A 12,148-nucleotide genomic window follows, 5' to 3' on the forward strand; every position below is an offset into this window, starting at 1 on the left:
AGCTTTTGTTCAAGGAAGCTAACTTTATTGGAAATGCTGACTAAATATTAACAGAAAGTGATAAGGCTGGGTGAAGAGTGACTCTTTCCTGGGCTGTGACTGGTGGGAGAATATCCTGTGAAAAATTGAATGCTTAGTACTATCTTCTAGAAGATCTACCTTTCATTTCCTGGGTAGGACACATTTCAGAAAAGACCATTAATAATGTATGACCCTCTATAACATATTCTTTAGTATATATCCCTTGGGTTTTTTGAGATCATCAGTTCAGTTTCGTCTGTGTAATGTTTGCAAATAATTTTACTATTTTGATAAAATTATATTTTTTTCCTTTAAATATACGATTTTAAATGTTTGCTTGTTTGTAACAATGTAAAATTAACAACATCCAAAGTATCCATAAGTAGAGGAAAAGATGACTTAGGATATCGTCATACAATGGAGTATAATAACATTTGGAATATAATTTAACAGTTCAAATGAAGGCAGTCTGTATGTTTTAAAACAGCTAGATCTACTGTTGAACACTTTTGAATAAACAAGCTACTTTTAAAACGTTATACACAGGATTAAATTTAACCACTTACTAAATTTTGAAAGCAAATGTATTATCTTTGTGAATAGCTGCATGTATAGTAAAAATACAAAAATGTGCACAAACTAACTCTGGGATAATAGCTACCTCTGAGGAGGGAGAGAAATAGAATTGTGAAAGGATATGCGAAGTGCTTAAACTCTAAAATACTTTGTAAAAAAGAAAAAGATCAGAAGCAAATATGTTAAAATGTTAATTTATTAATTATTGAAGGTCAATACTTGGGTATTTGTTATATTATTCTCTTTACTTCTCTGTATATTCCAAACATGTATTAGCACCTCCACCTTTTTATGCTTAATATTGATTGAGGCCCTGGAATTTTCTGTGGAAACATCCCTATTTAAGTAGTTTGTCAGGGTCTGCAGGAGACTGAGATTGTGGTCCTGGTTCTTCACCCCTCCCTGCATCAGTGCCCTTGCTGTGTCTCACTGGGGGCAGAGGAGCTTTCCCGACCTTTGATTTGTAGTTCAATGATATGACTTGCTTTGACCAATAAAACGAAGCAGAAGTGGCATTGTGTCCATAGAGCCTGAGTCCTACAGGGTCTGTGTCTTTCCATTTGCCTTCTTGTGTTCTGCCATTGCTGTGAGGAGAGCGTTCCCAGACTCACCTGCTGGCCTTAGGAAGAGAATGCAGGTCACATGGCACAGTCACCCTAGCCAAGTCAGCCCCCGAAGCCAGCCTAGCACGCCCCACAAATGTGTGAGCAAGAATAACTGGTTGTCATTTGAAGCCGGTGAGTTCTGGGATGGTATGTTAAGTAGCAGTAACTAAACAATACCAGTTAGAGTATATACCACTTTTTACTTCACACACAGTCTCTCAAGGAGGCATCTCATGTATAAAATGCGGACTGCCTGTGTATTTACTATATCAAAGAACTTGAGTCTCTGTACTAGAGGAAAAACAGTGCCAGCAAATCCAAATTGTTTTTTTTCCTTTGGGTTGCGTTCTGTTTGGTTTAAACATGTATGCGTTTTAATCCATTAAAACGTAAAATCAAACACATATTTACATAAAATGTATAAATGCATAGATTTGTGGAACTGTGTCTGGCAACAGTATCACAAACCATAAGGTGATACTATTAAATCCAAATATGCTTTTTTTTTCTTGGGATCTCTAAGAACAAAAGTGAGGAATTAACATATGGAATTGGGCTGGTGTTTTTAACTATAGTGCCATGCAGTGTGTAGTGCAGCGTATGTGTCAGGCACTCTGCTCACTGCTTATCTTATTTCATTCTCACTAGAGCCAGGGACAGAGGAGGGCTGTGTCTCCCAGGAACGGGCCTACCTTAGTATCCTCCCTCCAATGCAGTCATTGGTGGGGAGCAGTCAGATGGAGGCATGGTCTTTGGTGCAAGTGAGGTGTTGGATTTCTAAAAACATCACGATGGGCATTAGCATATTAAACCTGGACTATGTTCCTTAATTTACATTAGAAAATCACCAGCTCTCAGTATTTTTGAACACAATAATTAAACTCCGTTGTGTCTAAGGAAATAATAAGGGAATTAAAGCAGATATAAGCTAGCTAACTGAACATTTGTTCTGAACAAGGCTGGCAAATGTCCATTTTGGAGTAGGATCCCAGGGCCAGAAGGCACTGCCATTGTTCTTTGTGTATAATCAGTGATTGTGAGGAATGATCAGATGGTTGCTATATATTAGAGATCTTTTGACAAAAACAGTTATCTGTTAATACCTTTTAAAATTTATTTATGTTTGGCTGCGTTAGATCTTCGTTGCTGCGCGCAGGCTTTCTCTAGTTGCGGCGAGCGGGGGCAACTCTTTGTTGCCGTGCACGGGCTTCTCGTTGCGGAGCACGGGCTTAGTTGCTCCTTGGCACGTGGGCTCTTCGCGGACCAGGGCTCGAACCCGTGTCCCCTGCATTGGCAGGCGGATTCTTAACCACTGCGCCACCAAGGAAGTCCAGTAGACAGCTTTGAAGGAGACCTTTATCTTCTCTGAGCTATACTTCATAAAGAAATACATGTGGAAGTACAAATTCTTACTGGGCTACAATTACTGACGGGCATTTTAACTCTTGCAAGAAGTAGTCAACTCTCAGCATTGTAAGTTAATCTCACTTTTCTCTCCTACCCACCCCCACCTCCTGCCACCTCCACTGCCCCACCCCAGGCCTCATGCCTTGACCATTTTACTTTTCTTAGCACTTTCACCAAAGGAAGGGAGGCTCAGGATGAGGAGAAATTCAAAACTGGCTATAATTCAAATTTGAAGGCAGTGGTGATAAAACTATTTTTCCTATATTGAGATGTACTAAAAGTTACTTTCAGCACATCATTCTCATCTCTTGTTAGAAAAGCTTGAGATAAAGGAATGTAAGAGCTCACCCAGTTGCAAGGCTCAGTTGTTTCCTCCTGTCTTGTCTCTGCTTCTCTGTAACTGTCTTCTGCTTCCAGCGAGGTAGGTAGTGAACTTGTGCTGAAATATCAAAGTGATAATACTGGCCAAATTGCAGGAGTTTATGAACAAATTGATTCTGGTATGTTAATATTTTGTGTTCATCTTGGTCTGTTCAGGCTGCTGTACAGATCACCAGAGACGGGGTTGCTCATAAGCAGCAGAAATTTCTCTCTTACAGTTCTAGAGTATGGAAGTCCAAGATCATGGTGCCAGCCCAGTCAGTTAGCATATAGATTAAAATCTATTTATCATCCTTGATTGAGGTGAATTTACCTTAATCCAGAGTCTGGCCCTTAGTTTTTTCATTGTCTAAGACAGACTTAGGGAGAGTGATTCAAGTTCCTCAAGTTACAGGAAGCCAAATGCAAACAGAGATAGATAGATGATTTTCAATGGAGATAATTCCTCTCTAATGGGAGGATATGCTCCCTTCTTGGTGTTAAAACCCTTGGGAAAGTGGTTAGATGAATGTGGAATGAGAGCAAAAAGAGGTAAAGAATTTTAAGGGCTTTTCCAACCAACTTTGTGGTCTATCTGAAGTCTCCTTTTCTATGATAAAATGGACTAGAAAATGTTTCTGCCTTCAGTGACACCAAATGGGCCCATAAACATCTTGCTCCTTGATTCCCTTTCTGGCTCCCTCGGCCCATGTTTTTCAACCAGGGGTATCTGGAGGTGGGCCAGGTAACACCAAAAGCCACAGGATAAACATGGTGACACAGGTTGTCAGTATTTCTTTAGGATTTGGAAATGGGGCAAAAGGAAGAGGCATAACAACAGTATACTTTTGTATATATTTATATACATATAAATATAATGTGTGTTTTTATGTCTGCTAACATACTTGATCTTTTTAAAATTGAGATTTCATTCACATATCTTAACATTTACCCTTTTAAAATATATTTCAGTGGTTTTTAGTATATTCACAAAATCATACACTCATTACCACTAATTCTAGAACATTTTCATCACCCCAGAATGAAAACCCTGACACATTAGCAGTCACTCCTCATTCCCTACTTTCCCCAGCCCCTGACAACTCTTAGTCTACTTTTTCACTCTATGGTCATGCCTGTTTTGGACATTTCGTGTAAATGAAATCATAGAATATGTGATCTTTCATGTCTGGCTTCTTTCACTTAGCATACTGTTTTCAAGGTTCATTCATGTTTTCCCATATGTAAGTACTATATTTCTTTTTATGACTGGATGATATTTCATTGAACGAATATACTACATTTTGTTTATCCATTCATCAGTTGATGGACAATTGGATTGTCTCCACTTTGGGCTATTATGAATAATGCTGCTATGAACATTCATGTACAAGTTTTTGTGTGGACATATATTTTCAGTTCTCTTGGGTATATACCTAGGAGTGGGATTGCTGGGTCATATGATATCTCTGTGTTTAACTTTTAGTGGAACTGTTAAATGGTTTTCCAAAGTGGCTACATCAGTTTACATTCCCACCAGCAATGTTTAAATGTTCCAATTTCTCTACATCCTCACCAACACTTGTTATTATCTGTCTTTTTAATTATAGCTATTCTAGTGGATGTAAAGTAGTATCTAATAGTGGTTTTGACTTGCATTTCTCTCATAACCAAGGAAGTCGGACATCTTTTCATGTGCTTATTACCCTTTTGTATATTTTCTTCGTCTGTTAAATGTCTATTTAAATCCTTTGCCCAGTTTTTAATTGGATTGTTTATCTTTCTGTTGTTGAGTTGTAAGAGTTCTTGATATATTCTGGACACAAGATCTTTGTGAGATAGATGATTTGCAAATATTTTTTCCCATATGTGTTGTCTTTTCATTTTCTTGATAGTGTCCTTTGAAGCATAGAAGTTTTTCGTTTTAATGAAGTTAAATGTATCTTTTTTTCCCCCTTTGGCTGCTTGTGCTTTAGATATCATATCTAAGAAACGATTATCTAATCCTAGGTGATGAAGATTTATGCCTATGTTTTATTCTAAGAATGTTATGATTTTATCTCTTACATTTAGGTTTATCCATTTCGAGTTAATTTTTTTATATGGTATGAAGTAGAGGGTCCAAATTCATTTTTCTTTTGTATGTAGATAGTTCTGTCAGCATTATTTATTAAAAAGACAATTATTTCCCCCATTTAATTTTCTTGGAACCCTTGTCAGAATCCATTTGGCCATTCTGGACTCTCAATTCTATTTCGTTGATCTATATGCATATCCTATGGAAGTATCACACAGACTTGATTTGTTGCTTTATAGTAAATATTGAAATCTGGAAGTATGAGTTTTCCAGCTTTTTCTTCTTTTTCAAAATTGTTTTGGTTACTCTGGATCCTTTGCATTTCCATATTAATTTTAGAATTATCTAGTCAGTTTCTGAAAAAAATTGAAAGACAGTTGAAATTTTGAGAGATTGAGTTGAATCTGTAGATCAATTTGGGGATTATTGCCGTTTTAGCATTATAAAGTCTTACAGTCCTTGAACATGGGGTATCTTTCCATTTATTTAGGTCCTCTTTAATTTCTTTGAATAAGTTTTATGGTTTCAGGGTACATGTCTTGCACTTCATTTGTTAAATGTATCACTAAGTATTTTATTCTTTTTGATGCTATTATAAATGAAATTGCTTTCTTAATTTCATTTTCAGATTGTTCATTCCTAATGTATAGAAACACAACTGCTTTTTGTATATATATCTTGTATCCTGTGATCTTGCCAAATAAGTTTATTAGCTCTTACAGGTTTTTTTTTTTTGATGAAGTCCTTAGAATTTTCTATATACAAGGTCATTTAATCTGAAAATAGTGTTTTTATTCATCTATTTACTACCTTTTGTGTTCAGTAAATATTTTCTATTGTACTTTATAATTTCCTTGTCATTTGTTTTACTATATATTTTTGAGTTATTTCCTTAGTGATTCCCCTGGTGATTATAAATTAATTTAAAACAATCTAGTTCAGATTAATACCAAATTAACTGCAGTAGTATACAGAAACTTTGTCCCTATATGGCTTCACTCTTTCCATTCTCCTTTGTGCTTTGTTATATAAATTATATCTTTATACATTGTATGCTCATCAACATACAGATTTGTAATTATTGCTTTCTTTACCTATGTATTGATAGTTACTTTTACCAGTACTCTTTATTTTTTCATGGAGATTCAAGTTACTGTCAGGTGTCTTTTGATTTCAGCCTGAAGGAGTTCCTTTGCATTTCCTGTAGACCAGATCTGCTACCAACAAATTCTCTCAGTTTTTGTTTACCTGGGACTGTCTTAACTTCTCCTTCATTTTTTGAAGGATAATTTTGCCAGATACAGAATACAGATACAGAATTCTTGGTTGGCAGTTTTTGTCTTTCAGTACTTGCAGTATTTTTCTTATATGTCATACCACTGCCTCTGGCTGCCATGATTTCTGATGATAAAATCAGCTGTTAACCTCTTTGAGAATTCCTTGTATGTAAAGAGTTCCTTCTTTCTTATTGCTTTCAAGAATCTATTTTTGGCTTTGTCTTTTGAAAGTTTGATTATGATGTGTCCAATCTTTGAGTTTTTGAGTTTATCTTACCTGGATTTTGTTGAGCTTCTTGGTTGTGTAGATTAATGTTTTTCATCAAATTCGAGAAGTTTTCAGTTATTATTTCTCTTTTAAAATTAATTTATTTTTATTTTTTATTTTTATTTCTTTGGCTGTGCTGGGTCTTTGTTGCTGCGTGCAGGCTTCCTCTAGTTGCGGTGAGCAGGGACTGCTCTTTGTTGCGATGCACAGGCTTCTCATTGTGGTGGCTTCTCTTGTTGCAGAGCATGGGCTCTATGCACATGGGCTTCAGTAGTTCTGGCACGAGGGCTCAGTAGTTGTGGCTCATGGGTTCTAGAGCACAGGCTCAGTAGTTGTGGCGCACTGGCTTTGTTGCTCCTCAGCATGTGGGATCTTCCTGGACCAGGACTCGAACCTGTGTCTCCTGCATTGGCAGGCGAATTCTTAACCACTTCACCACCAGAGAAGTCCCTCAGTTATTATTTCTTTAAATATTCTTTCTGCCCCTTTCTCTCTCTCTCTCCTGTCCTTCTGGGACTTCCATTATGCATATATTGGTATTCTTGAGGGTTTCCCACAGGTCTCTAAGCCTCTATTCATTTTTCTTCATTCTTTTTTCTTTCTGTTTCTTAGATTGAATCATCTCAATCGACATATCTTCAAGTTTCCTGATTCTTTCTTCTCCCTGCTTAAATCCTCTGTTGAGCAGAAGAGAATGTTTTATTTCAGTAATTGTGTTTTCCAACTCTAGAATTCTTATTTGGTTCTTTTACATATAATTTCTGTTCTTTATTGAAATTCTCTGTTTGGTGAAACATTGTTCTCATACTTTACTTTTTTATACATGATTTCCCTTAGTTCTCTGAATGTTTAAAGTAGCTGATTTATAGTCTTTGTCTAGTATGTGCAATGTCTGGTTTTCCTAAGGGACTGTATGTACTGGCTATTCTCTGTGTGTAGTCACTACATGAAATCGTGTGCCTGTATCTGGCCATCAGAACCATGACCCCAGGGGAAATGCTTGTACCTATGTAGGATGTAAACATCCTCTTTCTATCTATTGTGTGCTAAGGGCAGAGGATCAAAAATGAGGAGGCTACTCCTCATAACTCATTAAATTACAGTGTCTGCCTTCTCTGCTTACAACCAGTAATATTTACCTAAGGTAGCTCTCAAGAACACTTGTGAACCAATTGATTCTCTATCTCTTGCAGACCTTTGTAGCTAAAAGAGATTGGTAGTCATCTATACAAAATAAAATAAGATCATTCTAGCCTGTGAGATTTAAATTAGACTTGAACTTTTACTGAAAAAACTGTTCTTTATCTCACTGGGTACAAATATGCAATCAAGGAAGACCTGTTCTTTACTTAAATCCATTCTTTTCAAATGAGAGTCTCTTGGTTTTAAAATCCTGCCAGAGAATTTTGTGTCAGAACTGACCATTAGATTTTAAGGTTCCAGAATGTACTAAGCCCAGTCAATAGACAGTCCTCACTCTATCAGATACTTACAGACCCACAGTGGGCATATTTCCTCACCCAGTTTCACCATCTGCTAGTACTTTGACCAACAGAAAGCAAACATCCCAGGGTTAACTAGGGAAACAAAGGCTTAGATTACCCCAGGCATGGTAAACAGACGTGATTGGCCCACTGAGCTTTGAACCCTGGAATTGCACCACACACAGACATGGTCAGAGCATTGCCAGGGGTTATAACACACACATTCTTGGCGCCATTGTTCGGATTGACTCAGACCAGCTGAACATCTTAAACTGAGTAATAAATGGATTATGATAATGGAAGAAATGATGCTCTCCGGTTCGGGGACTAAATTGTCTCTCTAGCTACTGATACCTCCTAAAAAAGGAACTGTCAACATGAGTGACTGTCAAAGTTACAGTACTGCTTCACTGTTCAGTGACTCAAGTTCATGTTCAGTGAGTAGTTGGTGCAAGGCACTCAACTAAGTGCTGTGAGAATGTGAAGATGAGTAGGGAGGCAAGCAAGCCAGGAAAGACTGAAAACATGGCAGGGGTCAACCCTGAATGTGAGAATGAGGGTGAGTGCAGGCCCAGGAGGAGTGAAACAGGTGTGGGGAGTGTTGATGGTCTTGAAGTTGGCCAAGCCCATGAAGCATTTCAGAGGGCCTTGGAAATCAAGACTGTGTATGTTGACTTCCCACTGTGTTGCTTGTTTCTAACAATAAAGATGGAATTTAAAAATTTCATTTGACCCTAGGGAGATCTGGAACTGCTCCAGGAATACTCATGTTGGATGCTGTGAGAGAGGATAGGGAAGTCATTGTTGGATGTTTAGATATTTGTGCAAAGACTAGATATACTTGTGTTTTTATCTGTTTTCACAGTTTACTTTTAAATTGTTTCATCAGAAGATATATCGGAGATATAAAACTTTTTTTTCTGTCACTGCTAAATAGGAACTATCAAGGAAAGGAACTTGGTTGGACCTGATGGACATAAAAGACAGAGAGCATGACCTTCAGAGTAGATGACTCTAAGGAAACCTTTGCCAGACAACAGGGTAAACTGAACTTTTCAGGGAAAATGTAACAGTGCTAGCCTAGAAGTATCTTTTGTAATTATGAATTCAGAAAATTTGTTTCTGCTGGAGATGTTGTTTTCTCTCTGCAATTAACAAAAGGGTATCCATTTGTATTAGGGTTCTCCAGAGAAAGAGCACTGGTAGGGTGTGTGTGTGTGTGTGTGTGTGTGTATACACAAAATAACTATATTTTTTCTATATAGAATATATATATATATATATATACACAAAGTAACCCTCGGTATACTGTATTCTAAAGAGAGAGAGTATGTTTTATTTTAAGGAATAGGCTTATGCAGTTGTGGAGGCTGGCAACTCCAACAGCTGCAGGTCAGGTGGGCAGGATGGAGACCTAGGGAAGAGTTGATGTTACAGCTTGGAGTCCAAAGGCAGTCTGGGGGCAGGATTCCCTCTTCCTTGGGGGACCTCCCTCTTTTTTCTCTCAAGACCTTGAACTGATTGACTAAGCCTTTCCTACGTTATAGAGAGTAATTGGCTTTACTCAAAGTCTACTGATTTAAGCGTTAATCTAAAAAGTACCTTCACAGAGACATTTATATGGTCTCTGACCAAATACCTGGGTACCATGGCCTATGCAAGTTGATACATAAAATTAACTGTCGCAACATTGTAGCACCGTTGCTTCAGGAATAAAAATTTAACTCTTTGCTTTGACTTCAAGAGTTGAACCAGAACAGAAGCAAAGCTTGGCATGCCGTGGGGGCTTTCATGGGACTTCAGGAAATTTCATTTTGTTGGTTTAATTTATGGACACTTTATATACCCAAGTACAATCTCATTGAAAACTTTCCTTACAGTCTGTTCAATTTAAAACCTTTGATGAGGAGTTAGGGGAGAAATAAGACATAATGAAAATGATGGAGCCAGGGAAGAAAATCCCTAATTCCCACATTTCATTAGCATGTTTTGCATTTTGATAGCACTCTGCACATCTCTTTGTGTTTTACCAGTGCCAAGCCATACAGAAACAGAAGGGCTGTGAGAGAAGAGCAAAGAGTGGGTGCTGTAGAGAGCAAATGGAGAGTCCCACAAGGGAATGTGCATTGAGGTTAGCCTGCAGCCCCCCACGTTTTCAATAGCAAAGAGCAAATGATAAGCTGTTCCAACTTATCATTTAAGAGCAATGTTAGAAGAATTTCTGGCCCTTATTTTTTGAAACAAAAACCTGCTGAATGACTTCGTGTTTTTGTTGATCATTATCAAATATTCTGAAACATTTTTTTTTTTTTTTTTTTTTTTTTTTTTTTTTTTTGCGGTACGCAGGCCTCTCACTGCTGTGGCCTCTCCCGCTGTGGAGCACAGGCTCCGGATGCGCAGGCTCAGCAGCCATGGCTCACGGGCCCAGCCACTCCGCGGTATGTGGGATCTTCCTGGCCCGGGGCACAAACCCGTGTCCCCTGCATCAGCAGGCAGACTCTCAACCACTGCGCCACCAGGGAAGCCCTCTGAAACATCTTTTTATTAGTTAGTTTGTTCCTTTCTTCCCAAAACCTTTTTGTAAAAAAAGAAAGAAAGAAAAGAAAAAACGTATACTGTGCCAAAATTAGAAGGCTTACACATCGATCTTTGTTTCATGATTGAGGGGACTTCATTCCTTGGTGTGTTTCTTTTAAAGAAAACAAAGCACCTTTTTGTTTTCAAGTTTACTGCCTCATTTGTCCCTGCTCCTTGTTTGCGCCAAAACTGAAGCTCAGACGCGTGAAGCGTTGCCTGTCTGACTCCTGAGAAGCTGTCCTGCATCCATTCTCCTATCTCCAAGGATGGTTTCCCTGGGCCATTACTAATCCCGGGTCTCTTGGAATCACAGGAGCCCCAGGACTGAATATGTAGGGTAAATGTTTTCCCTTGTAAGTCTCATATTCACCTAATTCATGGAATGCCCAAAAGGAGAGATAGTTCTCTCTTCTGCAAGAGACAGAAAATGTGGGGAGTTGGGGGACCTAATTATAGTTTTACCTGAGGGTGTGATGTGTGAAGGTGAGGGGGTGGTCTGGGACATGGAAGGAGAATAAGTGGCAATAAAGAAACATTTTCAAGTGGGGACAAGGTATGTTGGAGCCCATGTAGAAGAGCCTCAGTCTTCTGAGATGAGATGCCTAGAAAATGTGAGAGTGGCAAGGAAATGACCTCGAGCTTGAGATTAAGCGTGGTTTGTGCTGGCCATGGGAGCTGATAAATGGGAAATGAAGGAAAGGATTGCCAAGCAGCTGGGACTCAGGAGGCCAGTCTCTGTGATGCTCCAGGAGTGTCCAGCTGCACAGGAGCGGGAGAAGAAGACGCAATAAGCAGAGGGAGGCCCCAGGGTAGCTAAAGCATAGAGTCGACAGGCTTGATCGGAAGGGCTGACCACGACATCTAGGCTGGACAGAGAGGCAAGAAAGAAGCCAGCTGGGAACTGGGAGAGGTTTGAGAAACTAAAGTCATGATAAGATGAGCCGTGACAGGACATGTCCATGGAACGCCTTCCTGCCTCAGCCACCACCCTTCATCCTTGTGCATTTGCCTTTTCTGATCACTTGCCTTTCTTTCTACTTCAGTGCCCTTCCCTTTTTTTATTTTTTTTTTCGGTACGCGGGCCTCTCACTGTTGTGGCCTCTCCCGTTGCGGAGCACAGGTTCCGGACACGCAGGCCCAGTGGCCATGGCTCACGGGCCCAGCCGCTCCGCGGCATGTGGGATCTTCCCAGACCGGGGCACGAACCCGTGTCCCCTGCATTGGCAGGCAGACTCTCAACCATTGCACCACCAGGGAAGCCCCCTTCCCATTCTTTAAGGTTCAGTTCAAGTCCTGTCTGCTCCATGAAGTTCTCCCAGCTCTTTCTAGGTTTGTCAGTGCCCCTTCTTGAGACTCCCTACCAACTTTTTTTCTGGGGCATTTAAGTTATTTCAGAATTATTGTATCCATTGTGTACATCTTACTTCCTTGTGAAGATGTGCGGCCTCGGGATGAGAACTGTCACACGCTGCTTTTATTTTCCTAACGTGGTTAAA

Source organism: Kogia breviceps, chromosome 4 (assembly GCF_026419965.1).
Source record: "Kogia breviceps isolate mKogBre1 chromosome 4, mKogBre1 haplotype 1, whole genome shotgun sequence".
Taxonomy (NCBI): Eukaryota; Metazoa; Chordata; class Mammalia; order Artiodactyla; family Physeteridae; genus Kogia; species Kogia breviceps.